This window comes from the organism of the source record quoted next, unplaced genomic scaffold (genome assembly GCF_019419815.1).
Source record: "Pyrus x bretschneideri cultivar Hongxiangsu unplaced genomic scaffold, Pyrus_bretschneideri_v1 Contig85, whole genome shotgun sequence".
NCBI classification, from domain to species: Eukaryota; Viridiplantae; Streptophyta; class Magnoliopsida; order Rosales; family Rosaceae; genus Pyrus; species Pyrus x bretschneideri.
Window position 1 is genome coordinate 692,111 of NW_025999826.1, and position 19,142 is coordinate 711,252.

General features: G+C 37.1%; 1 pseudogene; it reads right to left on the minus strand.

Annotated features, from left to right (window-relative positions):
* Nucleotides 1-4,666: 4,666 nt before the first annotated feature.
* LOC125473393 lies at nt 4,667-15,668 on the minus strand (annotated as a pseudogene).
* Nucleotides 15,669-19,142: the final 3,474 nt, after the last annotated feature.

Genomic DNA, 19,142 nt, shown 5'->3' on the forward strand with positions numbered 1-19,142 from the left:
GGGATTGCATGGTTTTATAGGGAGAGAATGGGTGAGAATGTGAGAGAATGTGACTGCAATGATTAAGGAGGGAATGCATGTGGATTGGCAGCTAGGTTGGTTGGTGGAAATCTGAAAATGGGTGTTGTTTTGCACGGCAATGAAGGGAAGTTTGGTGCTGGAAATGCATGTGTTTGTATGTGAATTAAAACTAGAGTGAATGATGATGAATGCATGTGGATTAAAGAGTGAATGGTGGCTGCAATAATGAAATGGAATGGCTGGAAAGTGGAAGAGAATGTGGTGCAATGATGGAATGGGAAGCTGGAATTGATATGTGATGCACGGCAATGAAGGGAAGTGATTGTTGTTTGTGTGAAGTGTGTGTGAATGCATGTGAGTGGCAGCTAGGGTGAATGATGATGAATGCATGTGGATTAAAGAGGGAGAATGTGGTGTAATGATGAAGTGGAATGGCTGGAAATGCAAGGGGGAGTGCGGCTAGGATGTTGTTTGTGTGAAGTGTGTGTGAATGGTGGTTTTGCATGGCTTTGATGGATTGTTTGATTGGGCTAGAGGTTTTCCATGGCTCAAAGGATTTGTTTGATTGGGCTAGGCCCTTTGTTTTATGTCCTAAAGTGCATACAAGGCCTTCAATTTCGTCCAACACTTTGGCTCCAAGCATAAGCTATCCATTCTTAGCCCAAAAGTGCTCCAAAAGGCTCCAAAATGCACTTCTTTGCTCCTTTAGCCATATGAACCTAAAAACACACGAAAATGGCTTAAACTACTAAAACAACTAGGAATTAACAATATAAATGCACGAAAACAAGCTAAGTAAGTCGCCTAAATATGCTCCTATCAACAATATATTAATTAATAACATCACATGTTTATGTGGCTTGTATGTTGTAACATAAAATTTTCTCTTTCAACCGATATGTAAATGGTGTAAAAGGGTTTTAAAAAATAATATGTTTTTAAGGAAAAAATTACTAGCCGAGTCTAAAATGCGTAGGCCTGTTTAACAATCATTTCATTTTAGTTTTTAATTTTTGTATTTGAGATACAAGAAAACTATACAAGGAAAAAGAGGAATGAATAAGGGGAGAATGAAACTAAAAGAATGAATAAAAACAGAAACTAAAATCGTTCTTCGTTTACAGTAGTGTTTGTTTTTCACTTTTGTCAAATTACCCTCTTTCATTTAAGATTGTAATTCACACTAGCCTTTTGTCTTGCTGTTCTGATGGGTTTAGAACCTTCTCTTTCAATAATGTAGCCAAATTTATATTTTGTTATTGTTCAAAAGTCTATCAAAACGACACAGAATTATGAGATTCAAATTTCAACTTTAAGCATGTATTCATAACATAAGGTTGAAGAAAGTATTGATCTTCTATTTGCTAATACATTTGGGAACTTTTTCAAAAGAACAATAACAAAATGTTTATTTGCTTCTCTGTCATTATTCAACAGTTGTGGAATCATCTACAGGATGATAGAATCTATTGAAAAACCACATAGAATCGGCTTTTACTGCATATCCATCTTGATTACAGTGCCAACTATAGTAGGCATGGGTTTGATTCTTGATGTCGAAAGTAGCATGACCAAAACTGGCCTCTCTATAAGCTAAGTAATCTGGCTGTGGTTTTGTCATACTGCAACACAAAAGGAAAAGGTTCACAGATTAACGATGGTGTTAATAAATAGAAAGACTATGAGTCATAAACTGTTGGAATTTTTAGATCGACAGGCCTGGGGGTCCACCCTAATAACATCGATATTGTCCCCAACTTGATAATTACCACTTGCCCAATCCGTCAGATGTGGGATATTATTACAAAAGGCATCTATATTAGTTAGAACGGGGTAATCATATTTAAACTCATTCTTTTTCTTTGCACTCACCAATGTGGGATTGCCAACACGCCCCCAAACATGGAACCCCATTTAGTAGTTCATACGTAGAGATTTGAACTAAGAGATCGGCTCCAATGAAGTACAAACTTGTTTTCAATCCTCACAGGAATGCTTCTTAAGAACTCAGAGGCCGGCTCTATGTTAAGAGTCTAGGCTTGTTTCCAATTCCACACTTCCTGGTGACAAGCACTTTGGCTTGCACAAGCCTGTAACCTTGGCTTTGATACCATGTTGGCGGAATGATATTTTTGATAAGCTTCTATGAAAGCTTGATGATGATCAAGGAATTTCGGCAATGGGAAAGAGGGAGAGAATTGGAGAGAGTGATGTATTGATTGCAATATTCCTCACAACAAACATGTGAGGTTGTTACCATTAGAATAGGAAGAGGAAAGGAGATCCTTCACTAAACTATAAGAAAACAAATCTCAGCCCTTAGTTGCTATCACCCTATGAGATGATCTCACTTGTCATAATCTATCACTTTAGCTAGACACAAGCAACTGCATCCATATGGACTATGATCCAACGGCTCTAATTTAAACTAAGAACAACTATTAAAATCTCTTTTAAACTTGCTTATTTGCCTCCAAGCATCGACTAGAGGGTTATAATCCTACACTCCCTTCTAACCTTTTACTAAACCAAACTTAATTTGGATGGCTTAGATGGATCTACTAAATCAAACTTAATCTGGATGACTCAGTACATAAAAATATAGCCAGATTAGTAGCAAAATGCTACTCACTAAAGCCTGGAATTGACTACAATGAGATTTTTGCTCCTATGGCAAGATTGGATACCATAAGAACCTAGATGCACATGCTGCACATAAGTAATGGAATCAATATCAACTGGATGTAAAGTCAGCCTTTCTAAATGGAGTCTTGAATGAAGAAGTCTATGTTGAGCAACCACAGGGCCTGGTATGATAAGATTTATGCTTACTTCAACAATGCTGGATTTAAGATGACTTCAAATGAAGCAACTCTGTATGTTAAGACAAGTGAAAACTCATGTATCATTATTGTCTCTTTATATGTAGATGATATTGTATATACTGGTAGTTGTCCACAAATGCTTGAAGAGTTCAAAAGTGACATGATTAAGCACTATGAGATGACTAACTTGGGTCTGGTAAATCATCTTCTTGAAGTGGGTGTACTACAAACTGAAGGAAATATTTTCATACATCAAAAGAAGTATGCAATGAAATTGATTGAAAAGTTTGGGTTGAAAGATTGCAAAATTGTAGCTACTCCACTTGTAGTGATTGAGAAACTGAGTAGGGTTGATAGCAGTGAAGCTACAGATGAGGAAGAATACATAAAACTTGTTAGAAGCTTACTATATTTGACAACAACTAGACCTAACATAATGTTTGCAGCAAGTTTGCTAGCAAGATTCATGCATAATCCCACAAAGAAACAAATAGGAACAACAAAGAGAGTGTTGAGATATATTAAGGGAACAATTGATTTTAGAATTGTTCTTGAAAAGTGAAAAGCCACTACTTTGATTGGATATTGTGATAGTGACTCGGCTAGAAGTGAGGATGACATGAGAAGTACTTCAGGCTATGCATTCACATTAAGATCAGAAGTGTTTTCATGGGCATCAATTAAGCAAAGCACAATGGCATTATCAACAGTTGAAACAAAATATGTAAGTGCTGTTGAAGCTACATCTCAAGCAAAATGGCAGAGATTTGTTCTTGAAGATTTTGGAGAAACACAAGTAGAAGGAACTCAGATCATGTGTGACAACACATCAACCATTTCTATAGCAAAGAATCTTGTCTATCACCAAAAGACAAGGCATATTAACAGGACGTTCCATTTCATTAGGAAAGCAATTCAAGCTAAAGAGATTGAGCTGGTGTACTACAAGACAGAGGACCAGATTGCTGACCTTCTTACTAAAGCTTTGCCTAAAGAGTTTAGTTTCTCAGTTATTTGACGCAGTGATATCTGTATAGACCCAGACATTATACCTAAAACATATGTCTCTATTTTTAGTTTGTACAACGAAGTATTAAATTCAACGAAAATACCAGCTTTATCAAACATTTTAATCTTTTGATAGAATATAGGAATCCATTTAATGACAAGTATACTGTTGAAATTTCTGTCTCTAATACAACTTTCCGTCTACTAACCTCCATTCACAGTGATGATTCCAATATGCCAGTACTTGATAAGTGATTTCTGTACAACACAGGAACGTGTATCCAATGTTGCATACAACATCGTAAATGGCATTTGCAAACCTGTCCAAGATCAGTATGCACCAGTGTACATTACCTTTGGTGATGGAGGAAATCTTGAAGGCTTAACGACCAAGTAAGTATATCAGTATGCTTGATGTATTGGTGTTTATGTTAGTGTAATGATATTTTTTATAAGCTTCTATGAAAACTTGATGATGATTTGGGAATTTCAGCAATGGTATAGAGAGAGAGAGAGAATTGGAGAGAGTGATGTATGGTTTGCAATATTCCTCACAACAAACATATGAGGCTGTTACCATTAGAATAGGAAGAGGTAGGGAGATCTTTCACTCAACTACAACAGAACAAATGTCAGCCCTTAATTGCTATCACCCTATGAGATGATGCCACTTATTATAATCTATCACTTAAGCTAGACACAAGCAAGTGCAGCCATATGGACTATGATCCAACGGCTCTAATTTAAATTAAGAACAAATATTAAAATACTCTTGTGACCTTGTTTCTTTGCCTCCAAGTATAGGCTGGAGGGTTATACTCCAACACTTCCTTCTAACCGTTTAGTCGATTTGACTCCAAGATATGGACATGTATATAAGAACTTACAGATCGTTCATATGCATGAACATGTCCAGCAAATACCACGTCGACTTTGTACGTCATAAACCATGGCTCATACATCACTCTCATTGTTTCTCCTTCCATATAGTGATAGTTGTAGCTGTTCTACCATGGGGAATGCATTAAAATGATCAACCATGGTGTCTCACTCCTATTAACCTTCGGTAGTTCCTCCTTGAGCCATTCGTACTGAGGGGTGTATTTACCTTAAGATAAAAGAATGACGTTTTAAACAAAATTGTTCTAGAAATCATACAGATGGTCTCTGTAGCTCTACGGAGACATCTAGATCCATGGAGACATCTACTTATTATAGAGGAGAGTTTTGGAAGCATAATTCTATCGTTTGAAAATATAGTAACTACAATATATCACTACGTTATATTTGCAAATTTGAAAAATTGTACTGTTATTCAAAACAATTTACGTGGTGTCCTTTGCAGAGATGAATAACTTTGATTTGCGGTAACATGGTGCAAAAAAAGAGGCTGTGAACACGAAAGTTCCTTGAAACAAGAAACAAGAATAACGTGTGCAACAATAATATTTTTGTGTTTAATGATTTTGGGGTTACGATCTCTCTCAAATGTGGTCCTCTGATTCTATCTCCGTAAGATGTAGATTTGTTGATCCAAGGGCCGTCGAGGCTTGATCTTGGATGAACAGTTGTAAGTTTCTTCAAGGGCCTTCGTGGCTTTGATCTTGAAGGTTGATGGAAGTTTTTTCAAGGGCCTTCAGGGCTTGATCTTGAATGTTGATGGATGAGCGGATCTTCAAGGGCTTTTGGGCTTGATCTTGAAGAACGGTTGGTTTTCTTCAAGGGCCGTTGAGGCTTGATCTTGAATGAACAGTTGGTTTTCTTCAAGGGGGCTTTTGGGCTTGATCTTGAAGAATAGATGTGTGGATTTGTTTGTTGATCCAAGGGCCGTCGGGGCTTGATCTTGGATGAACGGTTGTATGTGTGGATTTGTTGAGGTTGTTGATCTAAATGGCCGTTGGGGCTTGATCTTAGGATGAACGGATGAACACTTTCTTCAAGGGCCGTCGGGCTTGATCTTGAAGAATGGGTGTATGGGTTTGTGGATGAGTTGTTGATCCAAAGGGTCGTCGGGGCTTGATCTAAGGATGAACAGTTGATGAATGATGAACACTTTCTTCAAGGGCCGTCAGGGCTTGATCTTGAATAATGGTTGTGTGGATTTCTTCAAGGGCCGTTGGGGCTTGATCTTGAAGGAAGATTTGACGAAGAACGAAGAGTGCTTTCTTGATCCTTCAGAATTCTTGGGAATTTGGATGCTTGAGAGCTTTGGAGTTTCAAAGCTTCAAGGATTTGGGGAATTCTCTCCCAATTTTGGAGTAGAGAAATGTATTTGTGAATTCCTTGATGCTTGATACCTTAATGGAGAAGCCTATTTATAGGCTTTGAGAATGAATCACCACCACAAAAATATTTTTTTCCTTTCTAAGCACCATTGCCTAATTTTCCCACTTAATGCAATATTGAAATTGAAGTGGTGTAACTTATGGCCTAAATTCCCACTTAATACCATTTTAAACTTGAAGTGGTGTAACTTATGGCCTAATTTCCCACTTAACACCATTTTAAACTTGAAATGTGTATGCTTTGTCATTGCCCAAATGAGAAAAACTTACTTTGATCCGTAATGGATTGAAGTGTGCTTGCCTTGTCATTGCCCAACATGAGAAGAAAAACTTGTTTTGATCCTCAATGGATTGAAATGTACTTGCCTTGTCATTGCCCAAAATGAGAAGAAAAACTTGTTTAATCCTTCAAGGGTATTTCTTCCTATTTTGTTGAGTTACACGCCATGTGTACAATTTGTACAACACGTGGCGCATGCCATGTATGCCTTGACACGTCAAAACTTTAATGCGTTGGTGAACATTTGTTTCACCGAAATTTCGATGTCTACAGAGGCATATGACTTCATCTACTTATATCATATGACAATTATAAAAACTATACAGATGCCATAGTTATTCATTTCACATCCAGAGAGGGAATTTTGAAACTGCTAAAGCTTTTCATTTTTCTGCTACATATGTGCATAAACCTTGTGCGTGTTTTAAATATATTAAGATAAAAACCTATGTATGTGTGCGTGTATGCCCATTCTTACCATATGCCGAATAAGAAGACAAGACAATGATGTATGCCGAAGCTCTCTTGATCGAATACCAAAAGGGGGAAGTACTCCTAGATGCTTCATATGGGACATGATACCGGTGATTGTAAGGCTTAAAAGGTTTGGTTTCACCCTGCAACAAAAGTGCAATCTTCTTTAGAAAATTACTTCACTCAATGAGTTTTTTTTGGGAGATGTATAATTTATAAACAACATGAGCAGCAAAGGATCATTACACTATATAACAAACTTGCAAAAACAGATGATCTTATCTATAAGTGCGAGAAATGACAAATAATAAGATCAATTTTCAGAGAAATCTAATGCGTTAGGAGAGGCTTACGATTTATGGGGCAAAATCGATTTCATGGTTTCCTGCAATCCATATCCAAGGTTAATAAGCAACACTTCTCTCGACGAATCTTCCCCAAGTATCCCACCTGACATTGTCATGATTTGGGTAGTTGATAGGAGCATATTTAGGCGACTTACTTAGCTTGTTTTCGTGCATCTATGTTGTTAATTCATAGTTGTTTTAGTAGTTTAAGCCATTTTCGTGTGTTTTTAGGTTCATATGGCTAAGGAAGCAAAAAGATGCATTTTGGAGCATTTTGGAGCAAAATTGGGCTTGGAATGGATAGCATATGATTGGAGCCAAAGTGTTGGACGAATTTGAAGGCCTTGTATTCATTTTGGACATAAAACAAAAGGCCTAGCCCATTCTCTCTTAAACCAACCCCAAGGCCATGCATTTCCTTCCAATTCCAAAGCCCACAATCACTTCAAAAGCCATGCAAAGAACCATCCATTGCATCAAAAACAATCCATCAATTCACATGCAAAACCACCATTAACACACGTGCACCCAAACAAAGCCAACCTAGCTAACCCTACATGCATTCTTTATGCAACTCTTCATCATTCCACCATTCATTCTTTATTCCACAAACAAGTCACATGCATTTCCACCTTCCTACTTCATCATTTCACCACATTCTCCCTCTTTAACTCATTTCATTATTCATTCACTTTGCAATCATTCAATTCATCCCACACTTCCATTTCATTCAATTCCATCTCTCCATTCTCACACCACAAATAAACACTTTCCCTTAGAATCCAAAAACCATTCTTCCATTTCCACCACTCCTTATCCACTTCCATAATTCCACACTTCCATCCCCCCAACCAACTATCCCTAGACCTTATGCTACAACGAAGAGGAAGAGAAGAGGGCCTAAACGTTCATACAATTCAAGTTTGAGTTGTTGGAATGTTTAGGCGTTTCTTTGATTTCAATGTTTAATTTCAATTCTCTTTGTTTTGTACGTATGAGGAACTAAACCCCCTTAGCTAGGGGGTGATTCGAAATATATGTTTATGCTTGCATTTTGATTTGATTACTTCTAATTGCGTTTCATAAGTTGTGAATTCAATTTGTTTAACTATTTGATTGATAACCTATTTATGTATGTTTATTGAGAGTTCACGCTTAATTTTCATGCATGAATTTGACGCTAGAATATAAGTGAGTTTCACGTAATAGTTATGAACTTATATTCACAAGTAGTGGAGGTTGCTTATAAACAATCGCGTTAAACATATTCTTCGCATAAGTTTCATGCAATCATAGTAACGAATGCCTCGTCAACACTTATAGTTTTCATGTTGCTTAATGATTCTTGCTTGTATCTCTATTATGCAATTCATGTAGGGAACTTGTGAGGAATGCTTTGGGTTGTCGTATGCAATCATCCAATTCATTAACTTAAGGAAAACTTGACGGTTAATTTAAGCGGACCTAATTAACCCGGGGTGTTGAGAATTCATGGTTTATTGAAAAGCAATTAGAAATCATTTTGTGTGCAAGTATAACATGTGTGGAGATGAACCCCTTAGCTAGCTTCTCATCCATTCCATTTCATCAATTTCATATTTACATTCTGTCTAGTTATTAACTTGTTTCGTTATTTCAATTTTCGTCAAACCTCAATCCCCCTTTTGCTTTAATGTTCAATATAGTTAGAAATCAATTTAGTTTGTGTTTTTAAAGCATTTTGAGCCTTTTGGTTTGTCTTAGTGTTTTAACATTTAGTTTCACATTCTTTGAGTCTAGTTTAGTGTTTTATATTGTTTTTACGTTTTTGAGTCATTTTTCAAGAGATTAACAATCACTCCTAATCCCCGGTCCAGAACGATCCCTACTTATACTTATACTACAATTGACAAAAAGAGGGTTTAATTTGTGTGCGTATAAAACTCGCATCAAATTTTGGCGCCGTTGCCGGGGATTAGCAACTTTGCTAATCCTTTGGATTGTTTTATTTTCGTTTGTTTTTATTTTTCCAGATTCTTAAATTTGTTTTGTTTCTTGTTTTAGGTACTAGTTCATGACTCGGAGTTCTCATCCGATTCGTGAACATATCCTGGAGTGATTAGGTTCTTCGTCCGGCTGCAAGACGTAAAAGAAAGCGCTACTTGGGAGGCAACCCAATACAGTAAATAAAACAAAGCTTGTTCATTGATTTTTCGATAAATTACAATTGTATCTAAACATGGCAGAAGGATGGAGCCTTCACAAAGGTTGTGTACGTGAGGCCCCACTACGAGGCAACACTCTCGGAACAGGAGGCATCGGAGAAGAAGGCATAGGAGCGGGAGGCACCGAAGATAGATCATTCAAAGCCCCAAACCTTGGTGGAACGCTGGATGACCCAGGAAAGAGGTGCCTCTGGAAGAAAGCTGCAAGCTTTTGACGGTCATCAAGCTCATCAAGCTTCCTCTTCATGCCTGACGAATAATTGTTGGCAAGCACGTGCAAACTTCGATTCTCGTACTTAAGCTGTTTGATCTCCTGCTTAAGACTCTCCACCTCCGCCATCAAGGATTCAACCTGACGGGAGCGAGCAAGAAGGCGTTGGCCCATGTTGGACACAGAGCCAGCGCACTGAACACTCAGAGCCAGGGATTCTTGAACGGCCAACTCATCGGACCGTCCTGAAAGCAGCTGACTGTCTTTGGGAGTGAGGAGGTTCCGAGCCACTATTGTAGCCGTTGTTGGATCCGTCATCACAGAGTCCTCATCTGTAAGAGGGCCATGAGAAGATAAGAAAGACGGGCACCATACCTTATCCTGACGAGGCGCGACAGGGTCACTGCTTAGACTCAAATCTAAGCAAATGTTCGATGGGTTGGATGAGCTAACCATTGTTCAAGAAGTTAAAAGAGAAGGGTTGGATGGAGGAAAATCTCGACGGGCCGAAGATGATTTTTGGGAAGTCTTCAAAGTGTGCAGATAGAGGTGATCGATCACCTCTATTAAAGGATAGGTAACACAATCACCAATTCAGAATTGAAGAGACACCGCTCTTCAAAACCGGAATTTCCGGCGTAAAGATCGCCACCTCGTCAGACGTAATCCCGGCTTTTCAGAAAGCGTGTGTAACTTTGTCAAAAGCTCCCAGCTTTTCAGAAGACGCGTGGAAGGCGAGAAATCAGCTGCAAACTTTAGCCGACAAACGTGGGTGACAAAGCCGAAAGCTCCCAGCTTTCCAGAAAGCGAGTACAACTTTGTCAAAAGCTCCCAGCTTTTCAGAAGACGCGTGCCACTTTGTCAAAAGCTCCCGGCTTTTCAGAAGACGCGTGGAAGACATTGATGCATCCGTACTGCCATTTGCCATTACAATTCCTATATACATCAACATTCATGGCAAGGCATACACCCAGAAGTGCATAACTTTCCTTCTCGGCCGAGAATGTAAATGCAACCAACCCTCTCAAACATGCTCAGTTTTCTCCTTCTCTTGAGAGCACACTTTCAATCATGGATGTATCCCCCAAAGAAGATACCAAATGCCTGGAGTACAATGGAGGCAAGAGGAAACAGTGGATCGAAGCATGTGGATTCATTCGCTGCCTCTTCGAAAGCAAAGGTATCTCATATCATCAAGGGCGAAAGCAAAGGTATCTCATATCATGCTCTTTCCCTGTCTTTTCCTTTGTCCTTGATATTACTTGCATGGCAAAGTGAAAGAAGCAATCAGCCGGCATTTGGAGTCTATCTGGACTCTATTCCCTGGTTGCTTACCTAGCTTTGCTGAGCTATCCTCTAACCCTCTTCAATACGAATTGGAGAGATTGAACAAAGAAACAGATAAGAGGAGGAAGCTCAGACCTTCGGGGGAAACCAAAAGAATCCTGCTGCCCAGTTCAAGAGTAGCACAAAGGAAAATCAACGATCGGAGGAAACCAAAAGAATCTCCAGCGCAGTTCAAGAGTAAGCCTGTGGAAACTCAAGATGAAGCCTCACTGCAATCACCAAGGAGAAGATGGAACGAAAACTCCATAACCAGATTTGCATCTCTAAACTCTTCTCTTTGTTAGATACATTCTGCCATGTTTAGTATGTTTAATTGCTGTTTATATGTTTGTTTGTGTTTAGTGTGGTTTTTAACATTGAGGACAATGTTTGTTTTAAGTGTGGGGGAGTTACTAAAGTGTTTTGATGCAAATTCGTAGGGTTTTATCCACCATAACTTCAAATGTTGTTTCTTGCTGTTTTTAAGTGTGTTTAATGTGTTTTGACTTAAAAATTCGAAAATCACATAAAAATTTGAAAAACATGTTTTGAAAAGCCTAAAAAGAGTGTTTTGAGTCGTTTTTGTGTCGTAGGTCACCTTCCAACACAATGATAAGGATTTGGTTTCTAATTGCATGACTGTTGAAAAGAGTTATAAACATGGAGAAAAGTTTGATTTACTCTTGGTATATGCTTGATTATGGTTATAATGTATGACTTCACATGCAATTATAAAAGAAAAAAATTAGTTATGTAACATGCTTGAAGGAAGGAACTCAAACAAACGCTACAACCCTGAGAGACTTGAGCCTATAACGTTCTTTGGAGAGTATAATCTGTGATTTCTTGTTTTCTAAAGTCGTTGCATGATCTCATTATTCTTTGCTTGGTTACCACTTAGAAGGCGTTTCATCATATAGTTCCAAATGCTAGAACTCATGCCCATTTCATTCAAAGCATGTTATTGATTTGCATAACATATACCAAGATGAAGTTGTGTAGTTGCCACCATAGCCAAATAGCCTCACTTCCCATATTTCGTATATGTTGTAAGTTTTACCCCCGTTGAGCTTTGTTTAGCCTTTATTCTTTGTCAACCCACATTATCCTCACCTAGCCTAGTTTAGGACAATCCACACCTTTGTTCTTAGAAGATAGTGAGCATGACTTAAATGAATTCCTTTTGAGTTACATTATGCAAGAAAATGAGCGTGGGAGAAGGAATGCTTGTTCTTAAGTATGTTTTGAGTTTCAAAAGAAAAGAAAAACAGAAAAGAAAAGAAAGAAAGAAAAAAGAGCTTGAAAAAAAATGAAAGAACGAGTGATTGAAGTAAGGGCTCAAAACACCAATTCTGGCCCTAAATTGTCTCCCTTTTTGTTCCAAAGTTGAGTTTTCATTCAAAAGAAAATTCTAAGTTGATTCAATTGCCTTGCTCACTATTTCTTTAAGAACCTTTGTTTTCCATATCCCTTCTTTGTTATCCACACGCCCCAAGCCCCATTACAACCCGTGACTTCAATCTTGAGTGTTATGTATTTCAATTGTGGAGTTTGAATTTGGTATGAGCATATGGTGTCACTGGTTCTCGCATCTAAGTAGTAGCATTCCATTCATGAGATCATAATCTAAACATGCTTATTAACTCCAAAAATTGCGTTCTTTGTGATACATATATGTGAGTGTTCGTTTTCATGTTTACATCAATCTTCTCACATATGACTAGATTAGGGTGTGTAGTTAGAAAATCTGAGTGAAATTGAGTGCATATCTTGTAAGGAATTGAGCAAATTCTCTAAGGCATGTTACTACATTCAAAACATGGTTTTAAATGCTTAATTGTGAACTAGTATGTGGTGACTATGATTAAGAATGTACTTAAGGGTAAAGATGGCTAAATTCTGTGGGAATAATAATTTTTAACTTGTCATGTGCATTGGAAATCCCTGAAACGATTGTTGGAAGGTGTAGGTTGTGTTTTACGTGTTTAGTGTCGTTTTGTTTATTTGTTTTTTATTCTGTTTTGCTCGAGGACTAGCAAAAGATAAGTGTGGGGGAGTTTGATAGGAGCATATTTAGGCGACTTACTTAGCTTGTTTTCGTGCATCTATGTTGTTAATTCATAGTTGTTTTAGTAGTTTAAGCCATTTTCGTGTGTTTTTAGGTTCATATGGCTAAGGAAGCAAAAAGATGCATTTTGGAGCATTTTGGAGCAAAATTGGGCTTGGAATGGATAGCATATGATTGGAGCCAAAGTGTTGGACGAATTTGAAGGCCTTGTATTCATTTTGGACATAAAACAAAAGGCCTAGCCCATTCTCTCTTAAACCAACCCCAAGGCCATGCATTTCCTTCCAATTCCAAAGCCCACAATCACTTCAAAAGCCATGCAAAGAACCATCCATTGCATCAAAAACAATCCATCAATTCACATGCAAAACCACCATTAACACACATGCACCCAAACAAAGCCAACCTAGCTAACCCTACATGCATTCTTTATGCAACTCTTCATCATTCCACCATTCATTCTTTATTCCACAAACAAGTCACATGCATTTCCACCTTCCTACTTCATCATTTCACCACATTCTCCCTCTTTAACTCATTTCATTATTCATTCACTTTGCAATCATTCAATTCATCCCACACTTCCATTTCATTCAATTCCATCTCTCCATTCTCACACCACAAATAAACACTTTCCCTTAGAATCCAAAAACCATTCTTTCATTTCCACCACTCCTCATCCACTTCCATAATTCCACACTTACATCCCCCCAACCAACTATCCCTAGACCTTATGCTACAACGAAGAGGAAGAGAAGAGGGCCTAAACGTTCATACAATTCAAGTTTGAGTTGTTGGAATGTTTAGGCGTTTCTTTGATTTCAATGTTTAATTTCAATTCTCTTTGTTTTGTACGTATGAGGAACTAAACCCCCTTAGCTAGGGGGTGATTCGAAATATATGTTTATGCTTGCATTTTGATTTGATTACTTCTAATTGCGTTTCATAAGTTGTGAATTCAATTTGTTTAACTATTTGATTGATAACCTATTTATGTATGTTTATTGAGAGTTCACGCTTAATTTTCATGCATGAATTTGACGCTAGAATATAAGTGAGTTTCACGTAATAGTTATGAACTTATATTCACAAGTAGTGGAGGTTGCTTATAAACAATCGCGTTAAACATATTCTTCGCATAAGTTTCATGCAATCATAGTAACGAATGCCTCGTCAACACTTATAGTTTTCATGTTGCTTAATGATTCTTGCTTGTATCTCTATTATGCAATTCATGTAGGGAACTTGTGAGGAATGCTTTGGGTTGTCGTATGCAATCATCCAATTCATTAACTTAAGGAAAACTTGACGGTTAATTTAAGCGGACCTAATTAACCCGGGGTGTTGAGAATTCATGGTTTATTGAAAAGCAATTAGAAATCATTTTGTGTGCAAGTATAACATGTGTGGAGATGAACCCCTTAGCTAGCTTCTCATCCATTCCATTTCATCAATTTCATATTTACATTCTGTCTAGTTATTAACTTGTTTCGTTATTTCAATTTTCGTCAAACCTCAATCCCCCTTTTGCTTTAATGTTCAATATAGTTAGAAATCAATTTAGTTTGTGTTTTTAAAGCATTTTGAGTCTTTTGGTTTGTCTTAGTGTTTTAACATTTAGTTTCACATTCTTTGAGTCTAGTTTAGTGTTTTATATTGTTTTTACGTTTTTGAGTCATTTTTCAAGAGATTAACAATCCCTCCTAATCCCTGGTCCAGAACGATCCCTACTTATACTTATACTACAATTGACAAAAAGAGGGTTTAATTTGTGTGCGTATAAAACTCGCATCAGTAGTTATCTGCAGCAGAGAGGTCCCGAACAAACAATACTGCTTGTCCTTTCTGCGGGTTTAACTCGTAATGAATAAGTGTCTTATTTGAATCATCCTAGAGCCCCTGCAAATGATATTAGATGTAAGCAAACACACCAGAGCCCAGCAATTTACATTGAGAAATGCTCACAGTTGAGCCTCGTCATTATTCAGTTCCTGAGTTAAGGCACTCTTTTTCAATTTACAGAGTTGCAAGTAAACAGGAGTACAAGTTTCAATAGATAAAGAGCTACAATTTGGTTTCCCATCTTTCGAGATGAATGATGGCTCATTGCAACAACCTCTAGCTAGTCCATAGCATACAATTTTCTTTCAATCCCAATTCCAAAAGTTGAACCAAATCTAAGTAGCTACGTCACTTTATGATGCATCCTATTCTGACACGAAACACTCACCTATGAGTCCAAATCTATAAGAGGCGTCCGGACCAACTTCAGGAGGAGTTATAAACCAGAACTACCGCTCGGTATGGCCACTTCTAACCTTATAGTAGTATTTGGTATTGAACTACACAAGAATACATATCATCAGATCATAATCCAAGTTGCAAGTTATACTTATCAATTCAATAGGCAAATTCCAAAACGCGAGTATATCTTACATGGAGTCCACATCCTATAAATTTAAATGTAACCGGAAGTGTAATTGTAGAATTTATAGGTTGGAACTTTGTCGTCGACCTTCTTTTTCTTGCTGTTTGCACTCCAGTAAAGCACAGTACTTGAACCGGGTTCATCCACAGTAACCCATGACACAATCGCTGCCTTTCCCAGTTGGTCTCCATGTGTTATATGAACCTCAAATCAAAGGGGCACACATTTCACACAACTACTTGAAGTTTAGTCTACTAACAACTACTTACAATGTCAGTGTGAAATTGTTAGTGTAGGAGAATCCATGTAGGATTCTAATAGGCTAGGTTTTGTAAATTCCTATGGACCTAGGAATACTTGTACTCCAAGTCACTTGACTTGTACATATATGTACCTTTGTTCTCAATGAAATCAACACAATTATAATTCTAAAGAAACACCTTGAAAACCCATCCATAGAAATGACACCCCCCTCCTCTACTTGTAGTAAAATAACAGTCAGTGCAGTAATAGTTGTGTCCCGGATATAAAAACATATGAGAAATGATGATTACACCTTTTTTTCTCTCTTACATGCTACTTTTTGTTTCTAAATAAAACTAATGAAAAATGCTTGAAAGCTTTGAGTTTTAACGATAAGGACAAAATAAAGGGTAAAGTGAATAGTACCAGCATTGACTTTTTAGTGTAAAAATGTGATTTTTCGTTAAAGTGAACAGTACTAGGAGTTTTTCGTTAAATTCCCTTGTTTCTAGTCATCAAATTAAATAAATCAAACAGAAACATACATGATTAAAAAAAGGGTGTGTAGCAAAGACAAAAAGGTTAATTATCATGTCTTAAAACATAAAAGTCCAGATAAATAAACATTGTATAAATTAATGAAAGATGATAGGAGCATATTTATGTGACTTAGTTAGCTTTTTTTTCTTGCATTTACATAGTTAATTTCTACTTATTAGAGTGTTTTAAACTATTTTCGTGTGTTTTTAGGTTCAAATGGCAAAAGTGGCAAGAAAAGGCAATTTGGAGCATTTTAGAGCAGTTTTGGGCTTGGAATGGATAGCACATGCACGGAACAAGGTGGATGGACGTTTTTGAAGATCAAAAGAGGCTCGGAATGTGCTCAAGAGTTAAAGAAATTAATTCAAGATCAATGAAGATAAGGAATCAGGAAGGAACATTATCCGAAACTTTATATGTTCCTATTTTATCTCAACATTATCCAAACCTTATCCACCCTTACCTTATCTTATCCTAGCCTTATCCTAATCTATCTTAATTCCAGCTACAAGGAGGACATCCAAATGACATTAGGATACCTACAAATCAAGTTTCTAGAAGCCAAGCCCTATCCCTAAAAGGGTGCCGCATCCACCCCTTCTAGAAGCTATGTTTCTTGCCACAAGGACCATTCCTTTTCCTCCCTGGAATCTGAATGAGAAGTGTTCTTTTTCCTTGTCGATTTGGAGTCCTGATTCCCCTCATTCTCAGCCATTTGCCGTGCCTTTCCCTCTCCCTATAAATACATTATGCCGCAACAATCATGGATCATCCATCTCTCACCACAATTCGCACCACACATCCATCATACACAAAAATTTCTCTAGTGCCACAGCCTTGCAAGGAGAAAGGAAAGGAGACCCTTGGAGCTATGTCCTGCCATTCAAGCTTGGATTGCTGGAACGTTCCTAGGTGTATTCTATCTTTTGTTTTTAATGTTTAATTTAAGTTATCTTTGTTTAAGTGCGAACATGAGGAACTAAACTCGTTTAAGCTAGAGGTGGATTCAAAGCCATGAACATATATGTGATATGAATTGATTACATCCAGTTATTGTTTCGTAAAACATGAATGCGATTTACTTATCTGTTTGATTAATAACTTATTCTTGTATGTTGATTAAGGATGCATACATAGTTTGTATGCATGAATTTGATGCTAAAATATAAGGGAATTTCACCTAATCGTTATGAACTTATATTTATAAGTAGTGGAAATCACTAGTCATGATTGTGTTAAGTAAATCCATAGCAGTCCCTCCTAATCCCCGGCCTAGAACGATCCTTACTTTCACATACTACAACTATCTAAAAAGGGTTTAATTTGTGTGCTAGTTTATATCACATCAAAAGACACAAATTATCATAATTCTAGAGAAAGAGAGAGAGAGAGTGATGCGATAATTACTTGACACTCAAATTAAACCCTCGTTTGACAATTGTAGTAGAATGGATAAGTGAGGGATCGTTCTAGACCGGGGATTAGGAGGGCTTGCTAAAACCTTCTAAATTGACTTAAGAACGTAAAAACAATATAAAACACTAAACTAGACTCAAAGAATGCAAAACTAAAATTTAAAACATTAAGACAAACCAAAAGACTCAAAACTAATTTTGGACAAATTTAAGATTATGGTTTGATTCAAAATACTTTAAAACATAAACTAAACAGATTCTAAGCACTAAAGAACAAGAAAGTAAAGGGGGGGGGGGAAAGTTTTGATTTGACAAAAATTGAAATAACAAAACAAGTTAATAAACTAAGCAGAATGTAAATATGAATTTGTGATGGAATGAAGGCTAGCTAAGGGGTTCTTCTCCACACATGTTATACTTGCATACAAGATTGATTCTCAGTTGGTCTTTCGATAAATTATGAAACTCAACACTCCGGATTAATTAGGTCCGCTTAAATTAACCGTCAAGTTTTCCTTAAGTTAATGAATTGGATGGGTTTGCGCAACGCAATTCACAACATTCTCCAAAAGTCCTTTACGTGAACAGCACAATAAAGATACAATCAAAGATCATTAAGTATTATGAAAACTATAAGTGTTGACGAGGCATTCGTTACTATGATGAGCATGAAACTCGTGCCAAGAATTCATTTAACGCGATTGTTTATAAGCAACCTCCACTACTTGTGAATAGAAGTTCATAACGATTAGGTGAAAATCACTTATATTCTAGCGTCATATTTATGCATGAAAATTAAGCGCGCATTCTTAATAAACATTCATAAATAAGTTATCAATCAAACGGTTAAACAAATTGAATCCACAACTTATGAAATTCCAACGAAAGTTAATCAATTCATATTGCAAATATAAACATAGTTTCGAATCACCCCCTAGCTAAAGGGGGTTTAGTTCCTCATACCTTTGAAATCAAAGAAACACCTAAACATTCCAACAACTCAAAACTTGAATTGTATGAACGTTTAAGCACTCTTCTCTTCCATTCCTTATACGTACAAAACAAAGAGAATTAAAATAAAACTTTGAAATCAAAGAAACACCTAAACATTCCAACAACTCAAACTTGAATTGTATGAACGTTTAGGCACTCTTCTCTTCCTCGTTGTTGTAGCACAAGGTTTAAGGATAGGTTGGTTGGGGGGATGGAAGTGTGGAATGGAGTGGAAATGGAGAAAATGGAGAAGTGTTTGTGTATTGCAATGGAAAATGAGATGCTTTGGTGAATGGAATGAATGGGTATTTATAGGAAGAGAATGGGTGTTAATGGATGTTTGTTTAAGGTATTTGGTGGATGGGAAAAGGTGTGGATGGTGGGAATTATGGTGGATGGATGGTTTAGTGGATGTAATTTAGGGTTTATTTAGGTGAATGTGGATGCATGGTTTAGTGGATGTAAAGGATAATG